Below are 20,477 nucleotides of genomic sequence, written 5' to 3' on the forward strand. Positions count from 1 at the left end.
CGAGGCCAGTAGTATTTTTCTTGTATCCTCGCGAGAGTGCGTGAAAAACCGAGATGTCCAGCCGTTGGGTCGTCATGGAGAGCTTGCAGAACCTCTGGACGCAATGCTGAGGGTACCACGAGGAGGTAGTTGGCTCGGAGAGGCGAGAAGTTCTTCTTTAGGAGAATGTCGTTTTGCAAGAAAAACGACGCCAATCCTCGCCTGAACACCTTCGGCACAATGACGGTCTTGCCTTCCAGGTAGTCTACAAGGCTCCTTAGTTCCGGGTCGGCTCGCTGTTGTTCGGCGAATTCGTCGGCACTGATTGGTCCCAAGAAAGTGTCGTCATCCTGGTCGTCCTGTGGCGGCGGTTCGACGGGGGTGCGAGACAAGCAGTCGGCGTCAGAGTGCTTTCGCCCGGACTTGTAAACGACGGTGATGTCGAATTCTTGAAGTCTCAGACTCCATCGTGCGAGGCGACCTGAAGGATCCTTCAAGTTAGCTAGCCAACACAAGGCGTGGTGGTCGCTCACAACTTTAAAGGGCCTGCCATAGAGGTAGGGACGAAACTTTGATGTAGCCCAGATGATGGCGAGGCACTCCTTTTCTGTTGTGGAATAATTTGCTTCCGCCTTCGATAGCGACCGGCTAGCGTAACTTACAACCCTTTCTAGTCCATCAGTCCTCTGCACAAGCACGGCGCCGAGTCCTACGCTGCTTGCGTCGGTGTGGACTTCGGTATCGGCGTTTTCGTCGAAATGCGCAAGTACTGGCGGCGATTGTAGGCGTCGCTTCAGTTCTTCAAATGCTTCGAGTTGCGGCGTCTCCCACTTGAACTCGACGTCGGCCTTCGTGAAATACGTCAGTGGCTCTGCGATCCGTGAAAAATCCTTGACGAAGCGCCTGTAATAGACGCACAGTCCAAGAAATCTACGCACTGCCTTCTTGTCAGCGGGCAGAGGAAAGTTGGAGATGGCCGCAGTTTTCTGAGGGTCGGGACGCACTCCAGACTTGTTGATGACGTGGCCCAAAAACAAGAGCTCCTCATACGCGAAGCGGCACTTTTCTGGCTTTAACGTGAGTCCGGAGGTTTTGATTGCTTGAAGAACTGTTTCAAGGCGCCGCAGGTGTTCTTCGAAGCTTGAGGCAAACACAACGACGTCGTCCAAATAGACGAGGCAAGTCTGCCACTTCAAGCCTGCCAGTACTGTATCCATGACGCGTTGGAAAGTCGCAGGTGCCGAGCAAAGACCAAACGGCATGACCTTGAACTCAAACAGTCCGTCTGGTGTTACAAAGGCCGTCTTCTCCCGATCCCTCTCGTCGACTTCGATTTGCCAGTAGCCGGTTTTGAGGTCCATCGACGAAAAATACTTTGCATTGTACAGTCGATCCAAGGCGTCGTCAATCTGTGGGAGGGGGTATACGTCCTTCTTCGTGACCTTGTTGAGGCGACGATAATCGACGCAGAAACGTAGGGTTCCATCCTTCTTCTTCACTAACACCACGGGGGACGCCCACGGACTCTTGGACGGCTGGATGATGTTGTCGCGTAGCATTTCGTCGACTTGTCGCCTTATGGCCTCGCGTTCGCGCGCCGAAACTCGGTACGGGCTCTGACGCAATGGGCGGGCATTTTCGTCGGTTATGATGCGGTGCTTGGCGACAGGGGTTTGTCGAACTTTTGACGACGACGAGAAGCAATCCTTGTATTGCAGGAGCAGAGCTTTTAGTCGTTCTTTCTTATGCCTGGGAAGGTTCTGATTGACGTCGAAAGTTGGTTCAGGTATTATAGTCGTCATTGCGGGTGCACTGGAATCCGTGAAGGCGAAAGCACTGCTGGCTTGTACTATTTCGTCGATGTAGGCGACCGTGGTGCCTTTGTTAATGTGCTTGTATTCGGGGCTGAAGTTCGTGAGCATCACCGTTGCTTTCCCTGCACGTAGCTCAGCTATGCCTCTAGCGACGCAAATTTCACGGTCGAGCAGTAAGTGATGATCGCCCTCAATGACGCCCTCCATGTCTGCAGGCACTTCGGTGCCGACGGAAATCATTACGCTGGAGCGAGGCGGAACGGTGACTTGTTCTTCAAGCACATTCAAGGCATGGTAACTTATGCTTGTATGCGGTGGTATCGCGTTGTGCGTTGAAAGCGTTATCGACTTGGACCTTAAGTCGATGACTGCACCGTGTTGATTTAGAAAGTCCATGCCTAGGATGACATCCCTGGAGCAGTGCTGCAGGATTACGAAGCTCGCCGGGTAAGTGCGGTTGTTTACCGTGACTCGCGCTGTGCAGATTCCAGTCGGCGTTATTAGGTGGCCTCCCGCTGTCCGGATATCGGGTCCTTGCCAGGCTGTTTTCACCTTCTTCAACTTGGCGGCGAACGGGCCACTGAAGACGGAATAGTCGGCTCCAGTGTCGACGAGAGCGGTGACGTTATGGCCATCGATGAGCACGTCTAGATCGGTAGACCGGCGTCTGGCGTTGCGGTTAATTCGTGGCGTCGGATCACGGCTGCGTCGGCTTGCTCTGCTGCTGCTACGTCGCGTCGGAAGGTCTTCTTTCGGCGGCGAAGTGTTGTCAAGGCTGTTGCTAGGCGGCGTGCTGATATCTCGTCGTGATGAATCGCGAATCGTCGTCGTCGGCGGCGTCGGAGGATCTTCGGCATTGCGTCGTACAGCAACCGCACCTCCATCGGTTGCTGCCTTTAGTTTCCCGGATAGGGGCTCACGGACCGGCCCCGGGCTGGGCCAGTGTATGGTCGGCGCTGCGGCGACAGGTAACGTCCTGGTGACGGCGAGCGTGAGGGTCGTCGTGGTTGCCACTGGGCTCCGGCGAGGTAGTCGGCGATGTCACGTGGCCGCTCGCCAAGCTGTGGACGCGGCGCGTTGACGGCGAACCCTCGTAGGCCCATCTCGCGGTATGGGCATCGGCGGTAGACATGACCAGCTTCCCCGCAGTGATAGCAGAGCGGGCGGTGGTCGGGGGCGCGCCAAATGTCCGTCTTTCTCGGGTAGCTGCGCTGGGTGACGGGCGGGCGTGCTGGCTGCGGCGGCGGCGGTGGGCGACGGAACTGCGGCGTTACTTGGCCCTGGTGCGAGCGTGAAGGAGGGCCTTGACGACGGGCAACGGCGGCGTAAGTCAGCGCTTCCGGCTGGGGTTGCGGCGATTGCGGCTGCACATCAGGAACTCCAAGTGAGCGCTGAACTTCTTCTTTGACGACGGCGGCGATAGATGCCACTTGAGGCTGCGACCTGGGTAAGAGCTTCTGCAGCTCCTCGCGAACGACTGCTCTGATGGTCTCGCGCAGGTCGTCGGCGCCTAGAGCTTGAGCATCGGCGTAGTTGGTCAGGGCACGGCGGTTGTATTGCCTGGCGCGCATTTCAAGCGTCTTCTCGATCGTTGTGGCCTCGGAAAGAAATTCGGCGACAGTCTTGGGCGGGTTGCGCATCAATCCGGTGAATAGTTGCTCTTTGACACCCCGCATCAAGAACCGAACTTTCTTTTCTTCAGACATGTCGGGGTCGGCGTGGCGGAAGAGGCGAGACATCTCCTCCGTGAAGATCGCGATGTTCTCGTTCGGCAATTGCACCCTGGTTTCTAAGAGAACCTCTGCCCTCTCCTTTCGTACGACACTCGTGAAGGTCCTCACGAAGTTTTCACGAAAAGGTCCCACGTAACCAGGGTGGTCTCTCTGTTCTCAAACCAGGTCCGAGCAGCGTCATCCAACGAAAAATAGACATGGCGTAGCTTGTCGTCGTCGCTCCATTTGTTGAACGTCGCGATCCGCTCGTATGTCTCCAGCCAGGTTTCAGGGTCTTCAGCCGATGATCCACGGAAGGTCGGGGGCTCCCGAGGTTGTTGCAGCAGGATGGGGGACGCTGGGGCTGCCATTGGGGTCGTTGACTTGGCCTTGATCGCTGTGGTCTTCTCGGGAAGAAGTCCGTACTCCGGCAGAAGTCCTTGCTGCCTACGGCTAGCTCGCTGGTCCTTGGTGACGTTGGCGTTGTCCTCCGGTTTCGGGCTTGGATCGCGGCTTTGCGGGGGCGTTCGCTGCATGAACGCACTAGCACCTCCACCAGATGTCACGTAGTAGTGACGCTGAAGAAAACAGTCGTAAAACTGTGTACGACGAAACTGGTTGTTTATTGGGCGAACCTGTGCCCACAAAAGCAAGGTACACTCAAAGCACAACGATAGCGGCGAACACAGTCGGCGATCGTCCAAAATCTGATCAGCGGCGAAACGCGTCGGCTTTTATACCTGAGTCATCGAAGGTTCCAGATTAATCCCTGATGCCCGCGTGTCTTCCAGAAAGTTCTAGACAATTCGCGTCGCTCATACAATCAGATTACATGGGCGTCGGTGACCACAGACGACGGATAGAAGCATCGATAACGTCCGAGAAGCTTCCAATGCAGGCGCGTCCTGCGCCGAGCGATAACGTTTAACATTTGTCAGCCAATGTTGAAAGCGGCCACCAGTGAAAGATAAACATGTGTACGTGTCAGTATTGTGTGTCAAGCTTCCAGCATACAAATCTTTAAAAGAAAATGGCGTAAGTTATTTTCAGAGTTACAGCTGCTGTGTATTTTATTCTAGACATGACATAGATTCTGGATAAAATCGTGTGATTTTCATTTATTTTGCTCCTTGAAGAAGTTTTTCTGTGTGTATCATATATGATCGCTTTGAGGTAAGGGGTTAACTTGGCGTACATGATCGGTGCAGAGTGCACTGTAAGTTGTGCCTATTCTCTCAAAATATCTACGCCCACATAAGGGTCCTTTAATGTCGTTTAGTGTTAGCTCTGTTTCCACTATTATGAAGTCTTAGGAATAGGGGACCCAAAGTCGGGAGATGCTACCTTTGGTTCTCCTCCTATTGTCAGTCCTCAAATTTAATGGATGTTACTGGCCAGGCGTACAAAAGGAATGTCAAGGGAGTGCAAAAAAATGCAGAAGGTGTAACAAAAGTGTTTGGGCTTTTCAGTGCTTTAAAGCTGCTTAGGTATACTATTCCTAAACCTGCTTAATGTTCTGGTAGGGTGCACACTTTTATTATTTTTTTCAGGGCTTGGCACTTGTAGATGTTGGTAGGCTCGTACAGCTCGATTCACGCTTAGATTGACGCAGTGTGAGCAGTTAATTTTGTTTTCATCGTAACTTATTCCTTTTTTAAATTTTATTTTGCGCGAGCAGAAGGAGAAGGGTCCACAACCTGTCGGCCATCTACGGTGGGCGACCTCTTCAGCGAACTGCATCTCACTGAGATCAGGAAGCTTGAGAAGCAGCTTGAACAGGTTAGTGAAACTCAAGTGCACGTGCATTGAGACGCTGGTTATATATCTCTTGGATCATGGGAGTACAGAAGACATTTTAAAGGGACAATAAAGAGGATAATTTATTTGAGTTATATGGGTGTCGCAAGGCACACTTGATCCCGATCAAGCCCGATCCGGATCAAATTTCTCGGTCGTGATTGGCATCCTCGCGGGAGGGAGCCAATCGCAGTCGAGAATTTTGATCCAGATCGGGCTTGGTCGCGATCAAAAGTGGTTGTATGACACTGGTATTAATAAACTACTCGTCTACAACACCAAGAAAGCCACTCTTATGGTAAGAAGAAGCTTGTAAGCCCGCCCTCCCCCCCCCCAAAAAAAAACGAAGAAAGAAAGCTCAAGAACAACAGAACAGTGGCAATGCCGCCTTGACGTTCCCAGCTAGCCGGGACATCACAGATTTTGATGGCATCTGCTTAGGCCTAGTTAACTTTTTATCTGTAAAAATGAACTATTTTGTGTTCCACCAACCAAACACTGAAGCCTAACAAGTTTAAAAAGCTTTTACTGAGCCACGACGGCTGAAATAGTTAAAAATACTTCGAAATCCATGACGTCACACTGACTTACCGGTGCTGGGGTTTCGGCACTAAATTTAACAAATAGAACTTTGACATTCATTTTCTCTTCTACAAAGCAACCTATTACAGTCAAATCTTTTTAATACGTAGTCGACCGGGAACGACGTTTAGGTACTCACTAAACGATGTACGAATTAACCGCCAATGCCAGTTTAGTGGCTACTTAACGGCCAGAAAAGAACTGCGTCATGATGCTCTCAAACACACGTACTCAGACAGGCTTTATTTGCGGGTAGGCAGCACAAAATCGGTAATCTTCACTTGCCGCCTTGGCGGCCTTGCTGCGACGACAGCGTCTTCGAAGTTGATAAGGCCGCGAGCCTGTTTGTCCATGAGGCCTCGCTTACTAACTAAATTAACAAGCACGGTGCAACGCGCACACAGGTGAACACGAACACGTCTCACTCGATGACCGCGGAAATTTGCTCTCAAAACGCTGGAGTGAGGAGGCGCGGCAGCAGTAACGAGCCGTCTCTCGCTTTAATGCAAACTAGACGTCGACAGCACAGCGCAGGCAAAGCTACCGGCACTAGTTGCACTTTGTCTACAGATCGCTTTGAAGATAAGCCCGCGCGGGTGCGCACTTTTTTCACTCCGCAGATCGCTTTCAAGATACGGTGCCTGCGCGGCTCCCGCCGAAGAAACCCCTCTCTTTCTCGCCTCGCGCGCCACAGAAGTGCGCTTTCGCCCTGCCTTTCTCTCTCGCAAGCTTTCACTCGCACATACAGCGTACGGCGTGCGGCAATGATGTTACCATGTTTGGACTTTATACGGAACCTCAAAGTGACGTCCAAGGTGACAGCAGAAATGCGCTTCGCAATAAAATGTGCTTCTGCGCGGTTACTACTTGAATTCGACGGCGAGAGCGAATTCGCACCTTCTACCAGTGGCGTCTTCACATTACTGGGAGCAAATCTCGAAGGCCATGCTTTTGTGCGTGGCAATCGGCAACAGCTGTACGAGCAGGAAATACGTGATGGTGGCCATGTTTTAAGTTCACTATCGCTGGCGACTGTCGTCCGGGCGTCGCAACTCGAGAATCGAACGTCTGCGCACATGAGATTTTGCTGATTTTGTGTATGTGCGTGTAGATAAGAAACAAAAATAGGACGCACTACAGTGTAGACCGCTTATAACATAAGTCGCCGGAGTCGCGAATATCCGAACTATAAGCGGTACCGCACTATAACCAAAGCAACAATATTCAAGGCCCGCACATATGCAAACATGTGCACCGAGCCACCACGCGTATGCGACAGTCGAGGCATGCGGCTAGAACGTTTGCATTCAATTTACAGACGAATTTCGTTAATTCGAACCAATTCAAGCGGCGGCGCCTCCGACTGGCATTGCTCTGGCACCTCCATAGAGTAAGAGCTTAGGAGAGACCCCGTCGTACGCGAACAAAAAAAAAAGAAAAAAAAATGCGGCGGAAATGTCACCCTCTCTCAAATGGCAAGGTCACCGATTCTGCGTTGCGCCGGAACATGCGTGTATGTGCCAACGTCTCAGCCACGCTACCGTAGCCACGCGTAGAAAATGGCAGTGAACCCTTCTTTCTTTATGCTTCCTCTACTTTCTAGTCACGTGTTGACCTTTCCCGCTGCGGCTACGGCGCAGAGGGAAGCAGAGGTGCTGTCTCAGGCCGGCCAACGAAACTGCCCGCGCCGGCAAACGCCCGCTTCCTGATAATGGCAGAAAACGAAACTTCGGGGAGCTGGCGCCGGGGCCGGCTGAAGCGGCGGCGGGCACGCACGGTGACAGTCGAAAGTGAGGGAGCTACGCGGGAGGGCAAGGGAAGCCACCGAAGCGGCGGAGTTGCCGAGGCGAAATCCGCTTCCCTGCCACCCTCCTCCCTCACATTCCACGGTCTCCGCGTGCGCCCTTCGCCATGCCGGCGCTGCCGGCTCCCTCTAGTTTCGTTTACTGCCGTTATCGTGAAGTGAGCGTTGGCCGGCGTTGGCAGTTTCGTGGCTCTCACTCGCTATGTGCACCGTGATATTTCATGACTCGCGCTTAAGATTCTGGTTTCAGCCTCACTGGCTGGCTGTTTGTTCGCACCACGTGCCCTTCTCCTCCACTTCGTCTCTCTTTCTTCCTCGAGCACTCCTTGGGGCGCCTGTTTGAGGGGAGCGTTCGCCGTCTCCGCTGACTTCCGTACTCTCAGGCAGCCGCACTGTCACCAGTATGTCGTTTCCCACAACTGCACTGTAAGCGATACGTGTCTAATTGGAGTGCTATGGGAAAATTAACAGGAGTCTGAAAAGACCGCACTATATTCGGTCCTGCACTATAAGCGGTTACGTTATAAGTGGTCTATACTGCAACTGTTTGGTGAGCAATGAGCGACTATGGCTTAAGCGGTCAGCCAATACATAGGATTCAATGGAGGCTGGGTGGGGGAATCTTCGGGACTACGTTTAAACCGCAATTAAACATTAAGCTTGTACGTATTAACAAGGTCTGACTGTATTCCCAGATTAACGAAAAACAGTTTTGTAAGAATACCAAATCAGTCTAAAACTGGTCTCGTGTTCTCTTTAGTGTCCTTTTAAAGCACCATCATAAGAAGGCTGTGATCGGTCTGTGGTCTTCCTTTGGCAGTTGCACACGTGTGTGTGTTTGCTTGTCATACAGCAGCCAATTATTCTCGCTCGTTGGTCATCTCCTATTATTTGTGCACTTGCGCTGTTGTTGCAGCAGTTATTGTCACTACAACAAATACTTGCAGGCACCCTGCAAAAGATGGTGACATGCACTTGCTTGCACTGTGCTGCTGCGGGAAGGCGGCGCCAGTTGCACCACTGTCGCTCTGTGAAGCCCATCACCTCGTGCTATTGACATGTGCATATCTACAGCCTCCTGTATTTTTTCTATGCCTGCCCAATGATGGGGGCCGAAACTGGTGGTCATATAGAGGGTGTCACTTTCCCAGTAGTCGGTCGCAATTTTTGAGCCACGGTTAGGGTCATGCCAACTCCCATTTGTCACATGTCAAGTGGAAGCAAAAGAGTAGCAGTAGCGCACGGTGAAAGGTCTATGCTCTAGTGATAACAGGTACTAAATGTCTGGGAATGTGGCGGCACTGCAGTGGGCCACTGGCTTCTATGCATTGTATAGCGACTGGGCAGGCATTGTAAAAATACAGGAGGCTGTGGCACTTCTTTGTGTAGCAGCGCTAACTCCACATGTCACCTAGTGGGATGTTCCAGCATGCACCTCTCTTCATTGGGTCTACTCATCACTGCACTGGTTCTCCATCTATGCATTTGTACTGCGAGGATTCCTCTAAGCAGTCATATCATGTGGTTATCCTTTCTTTATTGTATTTTGGTGAAAGTTGTTGAGCGAGTGGTTCGAAGACCATCAACACTTGTGTTTTTCTGGCTCCAGTGTGTTGTCTACTACCAAGGCATAGTAGTAGGGTTGGGCGAATATTCGGTATTGTCAAATATTCGATTGAATAATTCTATATTCGTTATTTGCTTTGATTCGAATTCAGGTATTCAATATTTTCGAATTATTCGGCACTCCCAAATAGGCAGACAGAAGCCACGGGCGGCTGGTACACATCTAGGAGGCTATGCTTTACGTCATGGCTGCCATACATCAACCATAAATCTCGAAGGCTATACATTTTTGAATTAAAAGAGCCGGAAATGTGCGATGCAAAAGAGCAAAAACGGCATAGCATGCAACCGAAACGAAGCGGTGGAGTCTGCATCGCCATAGTCATCAGCAGAAATTGTATGTGAATGACAGCAACGACGGAACGCTTCGTGCCTATTTGTGCCTTTATTGCGTTACCGCCGCACATAACAATGCGTTGGCCATGGGATTTCATAGTCGCCATCCATGATTGGGTCGATAGCTGCCGCAGTTGTGGCAAAAAGTAGTATCATTTTGACTGAATACGCACGTCGGCCGCGTGCCTAAAAAGCGGCGTAGTGGCCGTCTATGATGGCATAGATGGCGACCGCGATTTCGTCTGCAGTTGTTACAGCGAACAGTAGTTTCGTTCTGACTCAATGCGTGCGTCGGCCGTGTGCCTTAACCCTTTGAAGGTCGCATTATTTTGAAAAAAACTTTCCCAGATGGTCAAATTAGTTTATTGTGGATATTGAATGTACAAAATGTATAAAGTCGGGAATAAATAGTGAAAAAAAATTAGAAACAGTATTTTGATGTCGGCATCACTCAGAACTCCAAATGTTCCATAATATTTCAGTGGCGTATTCCTTGAAACACGGTTCTACGCACAGCGCCTTATCGCGCAAATCAAGGTAGCGCCAATCAAGGTAGAAATCAGCTTCCGCCGCATCTGCAAGAGAGTGCCGACAAAGAGAAAACTCACGTTTCGCGCGCCTCCGTTGCGATCATTCGGCGGAACCGAAACCGCGTAAGCGCGTTGCCGCAGAAAACGAGAATACCTCGTGATCGGCGCTGATAAACAAGCTAAGAGCGCCAATCAAGATAGAAATCAACTTCCGCCGCCCCTGCAAGAGAGTGCCGACAGAGAGAAAACTCGCGTCTGGCGCGCCTCCGTTGCGATCACGCGGCGCAACCGAAACCGCGTAAGCGCGTTGACGCAGAGAGCGAGGATACCTCGTGAGAGGCGCTGATAAACAAGCTAAGACAGCGCCAATCAAGATAGAAATCAACTTCAGCGCCACTGCAAGACAGTGCCGACGGAGAGAAAACTCGCGTTTCGCGCGCCTCCGTTGCGATCACGCGGCGGAATCGAAAGCGCGTTGCCGCAGAGAGGGAGAATACCTCGTGAGCGACGGTGATAAACAAGCTAAGAGCAGCGCCAATAAAGGTAGAAATCAACTTCCGCTGCCCCTTCAAACGTTTCGCCCGCCTCCGTTGCGATCACGCGGCGAAATCGAAACCGCGAAAGGGGTGTTGCCGCGGTCTGCGCGACGCACACGCTGAAACTAGAAATCAGTTCTGTTTATCTCCGCAAGAAGGTAGCACAAATGTCAAACGCTTCTTGTAAGTCCTAAAAGGTGGCAGCACCTCCCGGTAAGCATGCATCGTCATTATGGCGCGAAATTTCAAACGGAGGATCGAAACCGTACCCGTACGGCAAAGACCTTGCGGGACAGAAAACCGCCGCCGTACAGATACGGCAAAAACCTTCAAAGGGTTAAGCACCGCAAAGTCGCCGTTCATAACCGCGTTGATAGCGGCCGCGGTTGCGACAAACAGTTGTTTCGGTTTGACTCGGTGCGAAGAGCACCGGCTACATCGCGATGGACGTGTGATCTGTTGGCGGTCAGCTTACTGGCAAAAAAATAATCGGGATGTGCGCACGGTAGTGCGAAACGTGTTGCAAATGATTGCGCGCGCACCACGGCCGTGCTGCGAAGTAAGTCGCGAGGCCTCGATTGCCGCTGCGAGAGCCAGTCAGTCACGAGATGACAAGAATTGCAGCTTCCGCACTGCTTTTGTGCAAAATAGCAAAAGGATTTGCTCATCCATTACACTAATAAAATCGTGCTGACGTAAGCATTTGCTTATTGTTTTCTGGATACCCTGATAATTCGGCATTTGGTTAATTTGGACATTTTATTTCAGTCCCGTGAAATTCGAATTAACTAGGTTTTACTGTAATATGTGATATATGCTATTCAAACTATTTCATTCGAAATTATTTGACCAAATCACTATTCGCTTCGAACCTCAAATTCACGATTTGCCCAACCCTACTTAGTAGTATTCCTTATCTGAGCCTGTAAGGTAATTTGTTTTCTAGCAAAGATGCACATACATCAGGCGCAATGTGCTCTTGTGGGAGAACCTTCTGCTGCTTTGTGGACTTGTCACTGACCGTTGCATTGTACACCTGAAATGAAAGTGCTAGTACAATAAAACCCCGTTAATTTGACCCTCGTTAATTTGGAAAATCGGATAATTCGGACTCGTCCTCTGGTCCTGGCCGGCGTATGCATTATTTAATGCAATCAAACTCTCATTAATTCGGACGTATTTGGCCGCACATCGGTTAATTCGGTCAACTTTCGGAGCTCGGCGAGTGAGGAGCGCCACAAATTTGCGACGCAAAAGAACAAAAGCGGCACTAGCGTGCAACCGAAATGAAGCTGCGGAGTCCGCATCGCCATAGTCATCAGCGGAAATCGTACGTGAATGACAGCAACGCCCGAACGCTTCGGGCCTATTTGTGCCTTTAAAGCCTTTATTCATGCGTTGCCGCGCATAACACCGCATTGGCCGCGGGCTTTCGTAATTGCGTACAGTAAAACCTCGATAATTCGAACTCGGTTAATTTGAAATTTCGGTTAATTCGAAGAATTTGAGCGGTCCCGTCATTCTCAATACAAATTCTACCGGATAATTTGAATGGCCCGTGCGGCTCTATTCGGATAATTCGAAGTTTCCGGGTGGTGGCAACGTGCGGTGGTTAGGTTAGGGCGCTCTGTAAAGTCGCCAACCGATTTTCCGAGCTCGTGGGGACTAAAAAATAGTCCGGAAAACTCGTTCGGCCAAAAAAAAAATCATTAGTGCGGCTTAAAAAAAAATCTTTAATAATGCCCTGCCTCATACTACGCTTGGAGAGGATCGAGTTGCTTGGATTTGCGCAGCAATCACGTCGTCTCCGTGTACAGTCGACATGAACGCCACCGCGTTGGCGATCTCCGCCAACGGAGTTCGCCATGGAGATCCAAGAAACGAGCTTCGCACCGCTTAGCTCTCGCGAAGGTACAGGAGATAGCGCCGATCACTGAGACATGGGTCTCCGAGACACCTGCTCGGTGTACACGCCACGTTCAAAATGGCAACCGAAACTTGAGAGAAAAAAAAAAACTCACTGAATTAATACACGTGGTGTCAGCGCGCACGAGCGAGCGCGGCCGCCGCAGCCCGCAGCGAGCGAAGGTTCGTGCGGTCTATCGCTGCAACGGAAAGTGAGCGGCGAGAGCACAGCCCATACGAAAGGTCAGAGCCGTCTGGAGATCGCTTTCAAGATACGCTGCGTGAGAAACCGCCCCGGCGCTAAGTACGGAGTTGTTGGAAGAGTAGAAGTGCCCCCCCCCTCTCCCATACCCCCACGGCCTTTTGCACGAGGGAGGAAGTCGCGTTTACGCTCCGCCGTGCGTTCGCTCTCCATGAAAGCGCGTGCCCCCCGCGCGCTGTCACTCGCACATACGGCGGGCGCGCGGTGGTGATGATTTTATCGCCCTTGGACTTTGTATGGATCCTCAAGGCGGCAAAAATCCGCTTGAAGTGTCCATATAATTGCTGTCGCAATAAAAAAGATCCCACAATAAATGGTTACAACGATGGCATGGCCTCCGAGACGAGAGCATTGCGCGTTCCAATCTCGGAGGCTATACAGCGAGCCACTGGAATTCAAGCCAGTGCAAAATCCAACATGGCGGCCTCCAAGATTGGGTAGCGCGGCTCGGAAAGAGCGATTTAGTCCGCAAAATCGAACTTTGGGGTCTCAATTCGTCCGAAAAATTGGGTGCGAAAGTGCATGAACTCAAGGGGAACCCTGATGGTGCATTTTTGAAGTCCGGAATATCCAGCAAGTCTAAATTTTTGGAGTCAAGCACCACCACGCCCGCTTTCGCGGCAGTTATCAATTCCGTGAACATCGTCCGCAACTTGGTTGAGTGCAGTGCGGGTGATATATGTATGCTACGTTTTTTGAGCCAGCTGGAGAGCATGGCACTAAGGGCGGCGAACCAGCGCGCCAAGTAATCCCGCATCGGTAATTACTTTGAGTAATTTTTCTCGGACATGGAAAATAAAGGTGATTTCTTTTTGCGGCAAGTTTCCTTGCTTGTTTTCTTTTTTTTATTATTCATTTCGGTTAATTCGAAAATCCGCTTAATTCGAAGAATTTTCGCGCTCCGGCGACCTTCGAATTATCGAGGTTTTACTGTAGTTGCCATCCATGATCGCATCGACAGCAGCCGCCGTTTCTTTCACAGCGGTTGTGCCAAACAGTAGTTTAATTTCGACTCGGTATGCGCGTTGGCCGCGTGCTTAAAAACCTGCGTAGTCTCCATCCATGTTTGCATCTATAGTGACCGTGGTTTTGTCCACAGTGGCTGCAGCGAACAATAGTTTTGTTCTGACTCGGTGCGTGCGTCGGCCGCGTGCCCTCAGCACCGCAATGTCGCCGTTCATAATCGCGTCGACAGCGGCCGCAGTTTTCTCCGCAGCAGTTGCGCCAAACAGTTGTTTTGTTTTGACTCGGTGCAAAGCTGTCGAGGATGAAAGAGCATCGCAATGGACGGACGATCTGTTGACAATCGGAATGTGTATGAGGTAATGCAAAACCTGTCGCAAATGAAGGCGAGTGCCGCTGCAAGAGCCAATGAGTCGTGAGATAAGAATTTCAGCTTCCTCTCTGCTTTTGTGCAAGATAGCAACAGGATTTACTCATTCATTCACTAAATAAAAGTGTGTAGACGTAGTAAGCATTTGCTTATTGTTTTCTGGATACCCTCGATAATTCAACATTCGGTTAATTCGGACATTTCATTCGGTCCTATGAAATCGAATTAACTAGGCTTTACTGTACTACTATCTGGTTCAGTTGAGGACAGTCAAAAGTTACAGGAATGGATCAGCAGTGTCTTTTTTGGCCTGGATTCTGTGTGATGTGCAGCCGTGCTCAGACCACTGTCACCAAGCTGTCAGGGTGTGGTGATGGAGAAGATGCAGAAACACTGCCAAAAGGAATGAATAAAGAATTGAAACGCTATATTAGGGGAACTTGAGCGCTGAAAGCAAAGCAACACTGAAGTCACAACGAAAGAGGCGAGCACACAATCAGCGTTAGTGAAATCTGAGCCTAACTGTCTTTTGGCAGGCTGCTATTTATGCACGATGCAGAAATTTCCTGGTAACCTGCATGTAGTTCAGTGAATGCTTGCGAGGCTGCTGAAAGTGTCTTGAAGACGCATGCAGACGGTAACAGCAGGCTCATAAACACAATAGGCACACCAGTATGCGCAGGTAAGGTGACAACACGTATTTTGCAACATTAAAAGATAACACTGTGCGGCCAGCGGAGATAAGAAAATGAGGTAGAACAGACACATCACGCAGCAGTATGTTACACTCAGCCTTTTGCTAGTAGATGGCATGTGCTAGTGGTGCATCTCGATAGACCTCCCCATGGACTCCCCATAAATTTTCGTGAGGAACTCAACAGTCCTTTGACTGCACTTTTGTGAACACTTTGAACTTATTACAAATGTTCTGTGTCTGAAAACTTGCCTTGAGAGCAAAGGTACGAGCTGTGCATGTTGTTTGCTCGATGCAGCTCGAGACGGAGAAAGGCCACTTGTCGGGATGCCTGGAGGATGCCCAACAGCAGCTGGAGAAGCTGCGCTCAATACCCGGTGGAGACCAGAGGCTTGTACTGGCAAGGCTGGTCGGACCAATCCGGGCCCTCATTGCTTTGCATGGCGAGGAAGTGGGCACCGATGGCGCTGAGAATGTGAGTTCAAATCACATATATAACGGACATCGTATTGCAGAACAGAATTTGACGTTGAGGGCCAGAGGGCAAGCGTTGAAAAGGAAGGAATCGTGTGATTAAGGTATTGTTCAATATTTCTGCATGTCATCACTCCTTTGGGTCCTCAAAGTTGGCTGCGACGAAATTTTTGGGGGCATTAAAATGCCTAATTTCAGATAAGGCAGATGTAAATCAGTGTCCGTGCAAAATGTTACATTTGTAATACAAGTGAATGTGCACGAAAGACTCGCAAAACGTAGGTGTTCTTTATGCCAAAACTGAGGAAAAAACACCACCATTACGTGCCGAAAGCGATGCATGACTTGGAATGCGCAGCTTCTTGGCATATCCTCCAAGATTTGGTGCCATCTATGGCTGCTCCCGGTGCGCTGAACAATCTTGGAAGATCCTGTGCTGAGACTTGTGTCATATCTATTAACCATTAGGTGCACCACCCTGCAGATTTGCCAAGATTGCTTCATTAGTATATACTACTAGTTTATCTTATTTATTCGAATACAAGGCGAGGTTTTTTCCCCCAGAATCCTTAGGCCCGAAGCCACCCCCGCCTTATATGCACATTATGCCTTGAGGTGTGGCTTCACCGCAGCGCCAATTTTTCCTTACAGTGTAGCCTTATGATAGCGCGTGCCGCTATGCCGTGAAGCCACACTATAAGGCAAAATTCGGGCTCCAAAGAAGTCAAACTTAAAATCCACATATAACCAGCACTCCGCGAGTTGAAGCTCCCATCTGTCTTATTTCATGGTCGCTATTTTGCATTTTGGTGGTGTCAGTATTTCGAGGAATCCCTGCTGAGTATGAATAATGTGTCGACTACTCTGTATTGCCTTATGTTAGTGTGCATACTTAGTTTTTTTTTTCTTAGGTTCCCCAACTGATGCCCCTCACCTTATAGTCGAGTAAATATGGTATAATCAATTTAGCCAAAATGAAATTTCGTTGCAGTTGGTACTAAAGGGACCCTAAAGAGGAAGACAAAATCATTTCAGAGTGGTAAAATATCCTTTCAAAACTCTATTATTTTGATAGAAAGAGTTGAATACTGTATTTATTTAATTATAATTTGCACTTTATAATTCCTGTGAAATGTGCTAAATGTTTAGTGAATATTATATTCAAGCAATAAACCAAAACTGCAGTAGTGAAAAGCTATTGTCATTGGCATTAACATTTTTTAAATCCAATCCACATGCTACTGTAGTAGCCTTTTTCCCGTCTAAGTTCTCTAGGCTTCCACTGTCTGTGAGACATTAAGGATATGCGGTTATCTCAAATGCTATGGGCGGCATTGAAGATGAGATGCTCTGAGCTGTTTATAATGATAATGAGGCCTCTGGTAGTGGCAATGACTCATGCCTGGTTCACTGCAGTTTGGATGCAATAAATTAACTTTTTGCAGTTGAGAACAAATTGTCATTTCTCTTTGTGTCTCTTTTACCATCCAAAACTGGTGAGTGAACAATCAAGGGCATTCTGAAGTATGAAAATCAATACGGGTTACAGCTGAGGGCTGGTTACAAATTTCATGTATAAATCTCGGCCCTGCCACATCAGCATGATATCACAGATTTCAAAATGTTGCCAGTGTTGTTAGGTGGGTTTTATGTCTGCTTGGGCAAAGTGCCCAGAAATCTATCTGTGGCATGTCATGTTTTTATAAGCATTGCTTGCCACCTTCGTTGCCTTTCTAGGACATGGACGATGTGACCAAGTTGCAGAAACTCCTCGACAAGCACGAACAGCGCTACCGTAAGGCCCTCCACCAGATTGCCCAGCTTCAAGCCGAGCTGGATGGCATGGCTGATAATGCTGACGGCGAAGCAGACACGGTCATGAGTGGCAAGCTCCGTGATGAGATTGCCAACCTGAAGAACAAGGTTAGTCATCAACTCGTGGCATTCCGACGCTGTTGATTCGTGCCGCTAATGAGTGCAGGGCTGATACACATTAATGACGCTAATATTTTAACTTAACGTATGTTGCATAATTGGGAAAATTAGGCATGGTAAACCAAATTAGGTGTGCTTCCACTTAACCAAGCTATACCACTGGCTTCCTCTTGCTCAATTTCAGCACAGAAGTGCAATTTCGTGGTGGGTGCAATAACAGGTATAGGTGCATTACCTACCTGTGTTGTCGGGAATAAATCAAGAGGCACGTGTTGTCTGCCGCAGTGCCAGACAAAAAAAAATTTTGCAGATGTATCGAAATTCGAGCAACTCGCAAATCAGACAATGAAGCTGTATTGGGGAGTTCTCACACCCTTCGGAAATCCTAGGGGCCTGCTTTCCACTGACTGCCTAATAGTGAGGAAGACCGCAATTTATGATAGCAACGTCAGAGAGCTCTGAATGGCTGCCAGTACAGTTATTAGACGTCTCGGCACTTGTATTGTGATCGGGGATTGCGCGGGCATAATTGAGGAACACGTACGAAGTTCCGTGACAGTGACCCCTTTATATTCTTAATATGCCTCATTGCAATAAATATTTTGCGAATGCTTTACCACATTAACTGCTCTATCCACATTTTCTTCTGATATGATGCTTGCGCAAGCTCGGTCACTTGCTAAAGGAAACTCTACCTGTCATCTACTAGCATGTTCTTCCAAATACAGTATTCTATCTTTTGTCGGAAGCCTCACCAGCTTCCCTTTAAAAGGACAATACTGAGCAGGGGTTGGCTGGTTGGTGCTTGTACGAACTACTCTGGCATACTAACAGTTCTGGCGCACCAAATCTGTGGAAATCTGCAAGGTGGAGGAAATTTCACGAAAGAAAATTTGTCAGTAGCACAAACCTACAAAGAAAACCCACATTGGTTTGCCTTGTAGCTAAGCATATGGTCCTGGGAGCCTGGCCTCAACGCTCATCAGCCCAGAAAGACGCATGAGCTCTTCCGCAGTATTTGTAGGTGGCACACTTTATTGCCCGACCATAGATGCGCTCCGCTTCGTCTCAACGAATGCGTCTGTTCCATCCTAAACTCTTAGCTTCCCTTCTCTGTTTCACTCTGCCATTCCCCTCCCCACGTGAAGGGTAGCACACTGGGCATAGTCTAGTTAGCCTCCCTGATTTTTTTTCCTTCCCTCTCACTCGGACAGGAGTTTCTCAGAAAGAAGGCTTTGATATTCAACAATTCATGCGGATCCAGGGGTCAAACCCAGGACCAATGCGCCCGGTCCCCTGACCAGGACAGGCTTCCTGTTTGGCTTCATGCTACTGTCGAGTGGATGACACTTTTTCCCTTTATGAAATTTCCCCCACTTTGCAGATTTACGCAGAACTAATTTGCCATATTCAGTGTTCTTATGCTTCGAGCTGTCAAGTTAATTCGGCTTTGCACCGTAATCTTGTAGCCTCCTGGGACAGTGTTCTCAAGTACTCACTTTCAGAGATTTAATCACTTTCACATGGGCTCGGCGCCGGACACTTCATGGTTTACAGCTGACAGTGAGATTAGCACAGTGCCATGAAAACTCAGGCCACGGACGCATTGGTGTAATCACCAACGCACACATAGGCTGAGTCGTGCCAAATCTCATGAAAGTGATCGTATCCCCGAAAGTGATCGCTCGCCGACACCGCCCCTGGTTAACTCAAATGAGAATGAATGTTCTGGAATGGCATTGGTCCCGGGTTCGATACCGCACCACTGCAAATTTTTCTTCAGCTGTGAAGCTTTTTTTCTGAGAAAGCTGTGCGGGCTCACATTTTGGCTTTGTGCTACTGTTGGGTGGATGGCAAACATTTTTTTTTTCAGCATACAGCTTCATGAATTCGGGCCCTGCTTGTCCTGATGTGATGGGAATATGTTATTGGACTTTCTGACTGAATGAGGCATGCCTTGTGGTCTGTCTCTTGTGCAGGTTCACGACTATGAACAAATCATGGCAGAAATCAAGGAGGACTTGAGTGTCGTCAGCGAGTTCACCGATGAAACACGCAACAGGCTTGGTGCTGCACAGGTTAGTTTTTTTCATTACAAGAAAGGCTTGATTTAAATGAAGTACACCGTCTATCGAAAAGGTTGTTACAGACGGACACAATATTTATTAGAAGCATGAGTTTTTAAAGAAAGCTTCTTTTATTAGTTTCTGATGTCACGACTTGAGCATGCTGAAATCATGCCACTTAATATCCTCTAAATCACTTGTCGCGAGCTCTTCATTGCTGATGCCGTCCAACCTCCCCTCTTTCCAGTTTTGCGTCCGCGGTACAAATTTTAAACACGTTCACTGCAGTGTGGGTGATGGGTCGGTCACCCACACACTCCTGTGCTACTTGTGCAGGGCGTTTCTACAGAGCGCAAGTGAAGTCTGTGCTAGAAATGAAAGGAGTGGAAAAGTTCTTGCTTCAGATTTGACGTGCTGTGGCACGTCAAATTAAGGTAGCTTGAAGATGTTTCAAAGGAGCACAACTCCCTGGTGACTTGCAGGTGGCTCACAACGCACCAGGAGAATATGACAAGCGATCCACTCGTGGGTCATCACGCAGCGGAATCGAGATTTCAAAAAGTGGTACCGTAGTGAATGCGTTAATGATAACAGGCTGGCAGGTATGACAATGCCAAACAAAGAAGCGGTATGTTTGGTTGTGGTTTTTCTGCATACTTTAGCTCAACTCGCTGGATAAATTGATCAGTTCCATTGGTCCTAGCAAGTTTGAATTAACGAAGGTTGACTGCATATCATTGCCGGTTATGGAGTGCACCGTAGGAGTACAATGAAGCATCATGTGGTTCGCATAAAATTTTGCTGTAGTGCTGCTCTTGGAGTTATATTTGGCGAGAAGGCATGTGTCCAATGTGTGTACCCCTCCCTTTGCACCCAGGAGGAGCTTCTGGCAGTTTCTGAAGATCTAGCGCAACTGTATCACCACGTCTGCACTGTGAACGGCGAGACTCCGAGCCGTGTTGTTCTAGATCATGCAAAAGGTTCTCGGCCTGCTGAGGAAGGAGAAACTCCGGGTGAGGTTGTCTGCTAAACGATGTACTGTATGTGCTTGTACTATAAGGCCCGCAGTTGTCTGCTAAAGGATGTACTACT

At 49.2% G+C, this 20,477-nt stretch overlaps 1 pseudogene; it reads left to right on the forward strand.

Moving 5' to 3' along the window:
- Nucleotides 1–20,477, forward strand: part of LOC119466561 (protein bicaudal D-like) — a 109,010-nt pseudogene that overhangs the window by 82,084 nt on the left and 6,449 nt on the right.

Source organism: Dermacentor silvarum, chromosome 10 (genome assembly GCF_013339745.2).
Source record: "Dermacentor silvarum isolate Dsil-2018 chromosome 10, BIME_Dsil_1.4, whole genome shotgun sequence".
In the NCBI taxonomy this organism is placed as follows: domain Eukaryota; kingdom Metazoa; phylum Arthropoda; class Arachnida; order Ixodida; family Ixodidae; genus Dermacentor; species Dermacentor silvarum.